Genomic DNA, 8,622 nt, shown 5'->3' with positions numbered 1-8,622 from the left:
CTCTGTGTTTCTGAAGCTTCGTGTGAGCTTCCATCGGCTGGTTTTCTAGCTGCTGTTGTTGGATCCGTGAAGTTGCTGCTTCATCAACGGACTCCAGCAGACAACGAGAAGACAAGCAAACTTGGTAGGGTGTTTTTTACATTCATATTGTCCATTGTTTCTTGCTCTATTCTTTGTACTCCATTATTGTTGTTGCAAAAGGAATTGTGGTGAGGTTTCTCCACCCAGAAGGAGTATTTATTAGCCGATTTTTCGGGGTCTCATCCACCGACGGATTGATAGGATTCGTCCATCTTACGGACACGCCGAGGAGTAGGAGTATCATCTCCGAACCTCGTTATATCGTCGCGTTTGAGGTTTGATCTTCTCCATTTTCGTTTCTACTCTTTATTTCCGCTGCGCTAACCTAAATTGTAGGAAGAAACGATAATTTGAGGTCGGCTATTCACACCCCCCCTCTCTAGCCGCTATCCGAAGGTCCTAACATAATCTACCCACCTCAAATGTAGATCGTTCTAACCATCTGTAAGTCAAAGGATTTGTCTCAAGCTGGAATCCTATAAGTATCAGATACAAAGCAAAGCTAAGCATTTATAATATGCATACTAATCAATTTACCCATCCTTTCCGTGACTCCACTGATTAATTAGTAGGTAACCTTTAATTGCTCCTAAATCCTAAGTTAATCAAATAATCTTTCTATTAATTAAACCATCACCTTCTCTTTCTTCTTCCTTGGTAGCATCGGTGGGTCACGTCGAAGAACAGAGGAAGGCTGTTGGTTGTCTAGGAGCTCCTTGCGGCAGCGGCTGCTCACAACCGAGGGTGAGGATCGGCTGATCAGTGACGGTGGTCAGGGTTAGCAGAAACTCGAGTAGTGTATTCCTGAGGGGAGGATTTTTATTCCGGCCATTTGAACAAGATGACGGTTGGCGCTGGGGAACAAGAAGGCTCAACGGTAGCAGCATCGTCAAAGATGTGAGTTGCTGGTGATCCAGGGTGCTCCGGACTTGCCGTTATGGTGAACACCTTGTTAGAATTGGTTCATTCTGATTTGTGTGAGCCTATGACTATCCAGGCAAGAGGTGGTTTCAAATATTTTTTCTCTTTTACGGCAAAAGATTAAGAGGTCTTTAGCTACAAAGGAAAAGGTACAACTAGTTATTTAATTCCGCTACGTCTCTAGTTTCGCTTTCTTTGTATCGATTTTGAATATCAACACAAGAGACCAGTGATCTTGTAGTTCGATCAAGGTGTGCTTTGATCATTCAAGAACTTGCTTGATTGATCGAACACATCTTTGATCGAATATGCGGGTTGCTAGAAAGAGTTCTGTTCTTGTACAATTTTTTGTACAGGGAAATTGAAACAGAATGGAATTCCAGCACCTTCAAGTGGTATCAGAGCGAGGTTTCTGGTTCTGTGTGATTGGTTTTCGGTTAAATTATGCACTGCTCATACATAAGTTTAGGCCGGAAAATAGTAGGATGTGCTAGATAGATTAACTCTGTGGTTGCAGGCATCCTAGATCCAACTATTATGGCTTTTTATTTGCTTGTGTGTGATTTGAACCCTCGAGCACATCGAGGTTGTTGTGTGTGCATGATTGTAATAATTAAATACGACCGGTTGCCGTATTATTGTTATTGTTGTTTTACATTTTGTTCGATCTAGATTACATGTAAATTCCTTTGTGGAATATAGGATCGATAAATGTAATTTTATTTCTTTTTGTTGTGGCTTGTATCCTTGCTATACGTGGTGTTATTTTGAGAACCGGAGGTGCGGCGGATAAGGAAGTGAGATAGACGCAACGACTTGATCCATTGGTGGCATATTGGAAGATAACGATCCATTGGCGGCATATTGGAGGACAGCGTTGGATGAGGCCATAATAGTTGGAAATTTTATTTTCATATTTATTGCCTTTATATGTCATTTATATGTGTTGTGATGATATTGTTTTTATGTGCTGTGATGTGTGTGATGTGATGTGCGTGCATGTTAAAATTCCTCAATTTAAATAAATAAGTAGGAGATGGATTATTTAAATAAATCCTATGGTCTCCATTACTGGTTTGTAAGTGATACATTCAAACTTGCGCGTTGGCTTTAAGTGTCTTCCTCCATATCGGATGAGTTTGTTTGCGGATCACTAGATCAAACTTCCTTTATGGATGATTATAGGAAATTATTTAGGTATGTGTGATCTTCTCCATCTGAAGGGGCGCAATCCTAATTAATGGACTAAGTATCAAGTAATGATATATACTGAGGCGCATTTAATAGTATCCTCCCCATTGAATTCACTGCTATTATTTGTGTGACCGATCATGAACCAACTATTAATTTTGTTTGTCATAAAGTCAGGTTGACAAGATAATAAAATTAACGGATAAAATCTCCTCTTACAAATGTTTGAATTAGTATACGTCCACACTATCGTGGTATACGAAATTCACGGTGTTTTGAAGTGTTGGTGAATTTAAATTATATTGTTCGAGGAATTAATATTATTTTAAATTCTAAAGTTTTGACCAAGTATTTTATTTTGTGATTCTCAGGATTTCAAAATGGCTTTCAATCCTCTTACTGTTATTTTAAAAGAAAACAAACTTACTAGTCCAAATTATATTGATTGGAAATGAAACTTAGACATTGTCTTAACTGCTGAAGAATACAAGTTCGTACTTCTTGAGGTCTGTCCTAACAGCTTCTATGTTAAATGTGTTGTAACATCAACATCAGATCTTACCCACTGCCTATGATATGATGCTCAATCTCAAACAACTCTTCAGACACCAAAATCGAGTTGCCAGGCAGGAGGCCATGAGAAACTTAATGATGACCACCATGATTGAGGGAATACTCATAAGGGATTATATCTTCAACATGATGGCTCATTTGAATGAGATGGACTGTCCTCGCAGAAAAGAGAACAATAAAGGTATATCTTATTCATTAGTTGTCGAAACATGTTTAGCGGTGTTATCTACCGGTACCTGGTGTGTAGATACGGGAGCCATTGATCATGGCCGCAATTCATTGCAGGGGTTCTAGGAAATCAGACGACTACATAAAGGGGAGATCACCGTCTACATAGGCAATGCTACGAAAGTGGCGGCTGTTGCAGTGGGAGATGTTTATTTATCTTTTGATAGGAATAAACTTTGATTTTGAGAAATTATCTTTACGTACCATGTTTTAGAAAGAACTTAATTTAAATTTCTAAATTATTTATGGATGGATATTCTGTTTCTTTTGATAACAAAGTAGTTGTCAAGAAAAATAGGGTGGTTATCTATTTTGATACGTTGGTTGGCAATTTGTATACTCTTAATCCAATAACTCCCACGATACAACAAATGGAAATTAATAACACATCTTCTAATTCTAATAAGAGAAAGTTGTTGGTGCGGGATGCATCCGACGATCAAACCTTAGTTTTGATAATGGCAAAGAGATTCAAAGTTAAGCTTAATTGTTATCTGATATGTATGATTGAGTGTTTCAGGAAAGTCCTAGCTGCAGTTAGGCAAGGGGAAAACCCTAGGGGGTGGTAACCCTAGGTCATAGGGGGTGGTAACCCTATGCGGAAAGTCTTGGCGGGTCGGAGCTTCGGGCAAAAATCCTAGGGGGTGGTAACCCTAGGTTAAAATCCTGGTGTCGCGAACTGGGTAGAAGTCTGGATGGGTCGAGGACCGAACATCCAACATGAAGACCGGAAGCATCGGATGCTGAGCAAAAAGTCCAGTCTATCTGGAGGATCGCACTGGCAACAGGTAAATCTCCTTAGAGGAGTAGGTGAGGGCGCGTTCCCCGCGGAGGAAACAGTAGGCGTCGATTCGACCTAGAGTTTCCAGACGAAAATTTGAAGTCAGAACCGGACAGTCCGAAGACTGTCAAAATATTCTATTCATATTATTGTTTTGTGCTAACTTTGTTTTACAGGGTATTTTTGGGACTAACATACTTTGCAGGTACAAAAGAGCACCTAAAACCTCGGATAAACAGTGTCCGAGGTGCCTCCATGGAGCTTGGAGCCAGCTGTCCAGAGGAGCTGGAGGCGCCTCAGATGAAGCTGGAGGCGCCTCGGACCAAGGCTGGAAGGCGCCTTGAGGAGGCTTTAAGGCACCTTGAACCAGATAAGGTTCGACCTGGTCTATGTTGATCCAACCGTGCGACTCGGCCGGCTGGAGGCGCCTTGGACAAGCTTGGAGGCGCCTCCAACACTGTATAAAAGGTGTATTCGAGCAGCACCTTAAACAATCAATTAAGAAGCTATCTCTCACTAATCTGCTGCTCAAGAGTCGACGCTAAAGTGTTGTTGCAGTCCCCGACGACCCAAAGCTTCATTTGCTATTTACTCTGTTGTCGGTATTGTTTCAATTTCAGTTGTACTTATTCCTACTTGTACTCATTCACGATATTTTAGTGATTTCCCAAAGTAAACGCTCAACGAGCGTAGGCCTTGGAGTAGGAGTCGCCCAAGGCTCCGAACAAAGTAAAACCACTTGGGTCTTCTGTGTTTGTTTCTTATTTCCGCTGCGTTACTCGTTGTTTTTACGAATTCGAAAATAGTGAAAGCCACGAGCGCTATTCACCCCCCTCTAGCACTTCTCGATCCAACAATTGGTATCAGAGCGGGGTTGCTCTGAATTGGTACAACTACCGTTCAAGCATTTTTTTCGTCGCTTTCTCGCTCGTATAGGGTAAAAATAAAACCTTACGCCTTTCATTTTTTTTCCCTCCAAAATTATTTTCGAAAAATTCATTTTCATCTTTTCACGGTTTATTAGTATTGATAAAATATCAAATTTGGCAAAATTTGAAATAATATTTTTTAATATTTTATTATTTTTTCTCGAAATTCATGAATTTCTATTTCTATCCTTCTACCACACTACTAATCCAGGATTAAGTCCTGGGACAAGTTTTTTGTTCACTTTTTGGTGTGCAGACTTTTTAAATGACCCTTCAAGAAGGCTTTAGCACAGTCCGCCCGCCACTCTTCTCCGACGAGGATTTTACTTACTGGAAGAACCAGATGGAATACCACCTCAAGACGCAAGTCGAGATGTGGATTATCATTCAGACCGGTCTCGAGCTTCCACACGATGGCACCGGAGAACTCGTCTCATGCATCAACTGGGATGCTAGCATAAAGAAGAAGGTGGAAGCCGATGTCAAAGCAACCTGCATGCTACAATGCGACCTTTCAAAAGAAGAACTCAACAGAGTTGGATCATTCTCAAGTGCAAAAGAGTTGTGGAACAAACTAATCGAGATGCACAAGGGCACCTCCGATGCTAAAGTAAGTAAGCGCTATTTAATTTTAAATAAATTATACAATATTAAAATGCAGGAAGGTGAGATGGCCAGCCAACTCCATGCGCGCATCCAGGACCTCCTAAACGGCCTTCACGCAATCGACCAAAGAATCAAAAATCGCCACATAATAAGGTACGCGCTTAGCGCTTTTCCGAGGAACACCTTGTGGGCATCCATGGTTGATGCTTACAAGGTTTCTAAGGACCTTTCTTCAATCAAATTAGATGAACTTTTTTCTGAATTAGAATTGCATAAGCAGACTAATGCACGCCTGGTCGAGAAAGGTGTTGCTTTGGTTGCAGGTACCAGTAGAAGGCGTAAATCCAAACCCGAGTCCAAAGACGAATCGGATGCAGATGACAAAGACGAAGTTATTTCTGAACTGATAAAGCTCGTACGGAAGATATGCAAGTAGAAAAAGGTAACTCAAACAAACACAAAGGACAGATCTGGAGTCACTTGCTACGGTTGTAACCAGAAGGGGCACTACAAGCCGGATTGTCCAAACAAAAAGCAACGCAAAAAGAAGGCATTGAAGGCAACCTGGTCTGAGTCATCAGACAAATCCGAGACTGATGAAGAAGAACTGAAGAGCTTCCTCACATTACCAGTGCAAGTCAACATCGTCGAAACTGAGACCGAATCCGAGACTGAAGCCGAGAACGAATCAGAAACCGAGTCTGAGCAAAGAAACGGATCCGAAGAACCAAACCCCACTATAAGTGCCTTACTCGCCGAAACTCAATTAGACGACTTAAAAAATATAGTTCCTTATTTATTGAAAAAGTTGGCTAAATCTAACGTTCGACTCAAGTCACTCCAAAAGGAGGTAACATCCCTTAAGGAGGCGACTGACTTGAGTCCTTTAAATGATCCAGTTCAAATTGGAAACTCAACTCAACTCAAACAACTTAAGGAAGAAAATTCCAATTTGAAAAATCAAATTAAAGAACTCAAAGATACGTTGGAACGGTTTACTTTGAGTTCCAAGAATCTGGATCTGATTCTTGGAAAACAGCGAGCCGTTTACAACAAATCCGGACTTGGATTTAAAACCAAAAGAAAATACAAATCTTATCTGTCCTTAGTTAATAGAAATAATAAAAACATAATTCAAGTATGGGTGTCAAAGTCCAACCTGGTCAATCAAGTTAGACCTGGTCACTATTGGGTCCCCAAGGATCAGATCAATTTTCTTCATAGACCATATCAAGGCTATGATCCAGGGGAGCCAATAGAAAAACTATCTCAATAAATAGATAAAATTGATTGATGCTTGTTTATTTATTTTTCTTGCAATATACATGCTTAGACAAGGATAGCTTAAGGATCTAGGCGTAATTTACACTTGCTAGTTAAATCTAGAAGTTTCAAAAAGAAAATTAAATATATATTTCTTTGAGCGATTCTGTCTAAGAAGGGGTAGATGATCTCATACCCAAGAAGACCTAGAGTCTCGCCCTAACCTGGGAATCAATCAAGAAAAGACATATTTAATTGACTAATTGAAAAAACTAAGTTTAACTCAAATATAAATTAATCCTTAGAAATAACTGTTAGGATCCTGGATGGCTAGAGGGGGGTGAATAGCCTCTTCAAAAGCTAAAACTCAAAGATAAAACTCACACTAGTGGTTAGCGCAGCGGAAAACAAGTTAAGAACAGAATAAGAATAAGAGAAGAACCAAAGCAAACCACAGTGACTCAAGTGTTTACGAGGTTCGGGGATAACTTGCCCCTACTCCTCGGTGTCCGTAAGGTGGACAAGCCGATCTTCGGTAGATCAACCCCGGTGAACACCCGGCTATGAACTTTCTCCTTCTCGGTGGAGTGACCTCTCAACAAAATCTCAACAGGTATGTAGAATATAGCACAAGACTTACTGAGCTTGGTGACTTAGGAGAATGAATATTAAGCTTACAGTCACGCGAAGGTCAGTGAAACAGAGAGCAAGTCGAGACAGCCGCTTCTCAGCCCCGAGCGTCAAAGCTTTTGCACCGATCGACAGAGCGTTTCTTTTCTCCAGAAAAACTTCTTCTTAACCCTCTCTTCAACCAGCCTTTTATGTCTCTGCCATCTCTGCCTTTTGCCCGCAACGGATCCCTGCCAAACTGCAGCAAATCTCTGCATCCAGCCATAGCATCGCCAATCACGCTTCTTTCTCATCTGATCATCTGAGCTCACACCAATGGAATTCTGGTCTTCACTGGTGTCTCTGAGCTCCACCCAATCACCATGAGTTGAGCTGATCGATGCCAGATCACCGCCAGATCGCAGCCACGACTTTGCTGCTTTAACAGGTTTACAGTGGAACATAGCAAAAGTTTCTCTGGTATCCTCTACTAATGAAGCTCAATTTGAAATCAACCAATTGCAAATTACCAGTAACCTGCACCTCAAAATCTTGCAGCAGATGGTTAGAAATATTTAGGCAAAAGCAACTTTGAATCAGAAAGAATCAGAGAAAGTGCATGCAAAACAGGCTATAATATGGATCGGTCTGCAGACCGATCCATACGTTCAAATCTCTTTTTCGATCGTTACTGATCGGTCTGCGGACCGATCAGAAACTAACCTGATCGGTCCCCAGACCGATCAGGTGTCGCGCGCACAAGCCTGATCGGTCTCCGGACCGATCAGGCATCAATCTGACCGGTCCCGAGACCGGTCAGTATCGATACAGTAGCATACTGAGTATTCGCAGTATGCTACTGAGTTCTCACTGATCGGTCGGCGGACCGATCAGTAACAACACAGTATGCTACTGAGTGTTTACTGATCGGTCCGTAGACCGATCAGGGCACACTTAGTGTCACTGGATCGGTCTGCCGACCGATCACCCGTGCCACTTGTGCCACTGGATCGGTCATCAGACCGATCCAAGGCTGTGATTTAAGAGGCAAGCTTCCAAGCTTGCTACCCTTAATCCTGACAGTCCAGAGACCGAGCTACCGAGCTCTTCTCCGACTATACATGCCAAGTTTCCATACTTGGACTTCCCAACACCAGATGTCCGATCACCCTTGATCCATCTGGATTTTCCCTTGCCTGGCTTCACTCACCAGGACTTTCCAATTGCCTGGCTTCACTCACCAGGACTTTCCAATTGCCTGGCTTCACTCACCAGGACTTTTCCAATTGCCTGGCTTCACTCACCAGGACTTCTCCAATTGCCTGGCTTCACTCACCAGGACTTTCCCGTGCCAAGCTCCTTGCTCGGACTTTTCCCAATCAGATTAATCAGGTCAACCAAGTCAACCCTGATTTGTCTGAGTTAATTCAATATCTGATT

This window comes from Zingiber officinale, chromosome 4A, assembly GCF_018446385.1.
Source record: "Zingiber officinale cultivar Zhangliang chromosome 4A, Zo_v1.1, whole genome shotgun sequence".
Taxonomy (NCBI): Eukaryota; Viridiplantae; Streptophyta; class Magnoliopsida; order Zingiberales; family Zingiberaceae; genus Zingiber; species Zingiber officinale.
The sequence above is the reverse complement of the archived record's forward strand: the minus strand, read 5'-3'. Positions refer to the sequence as shown.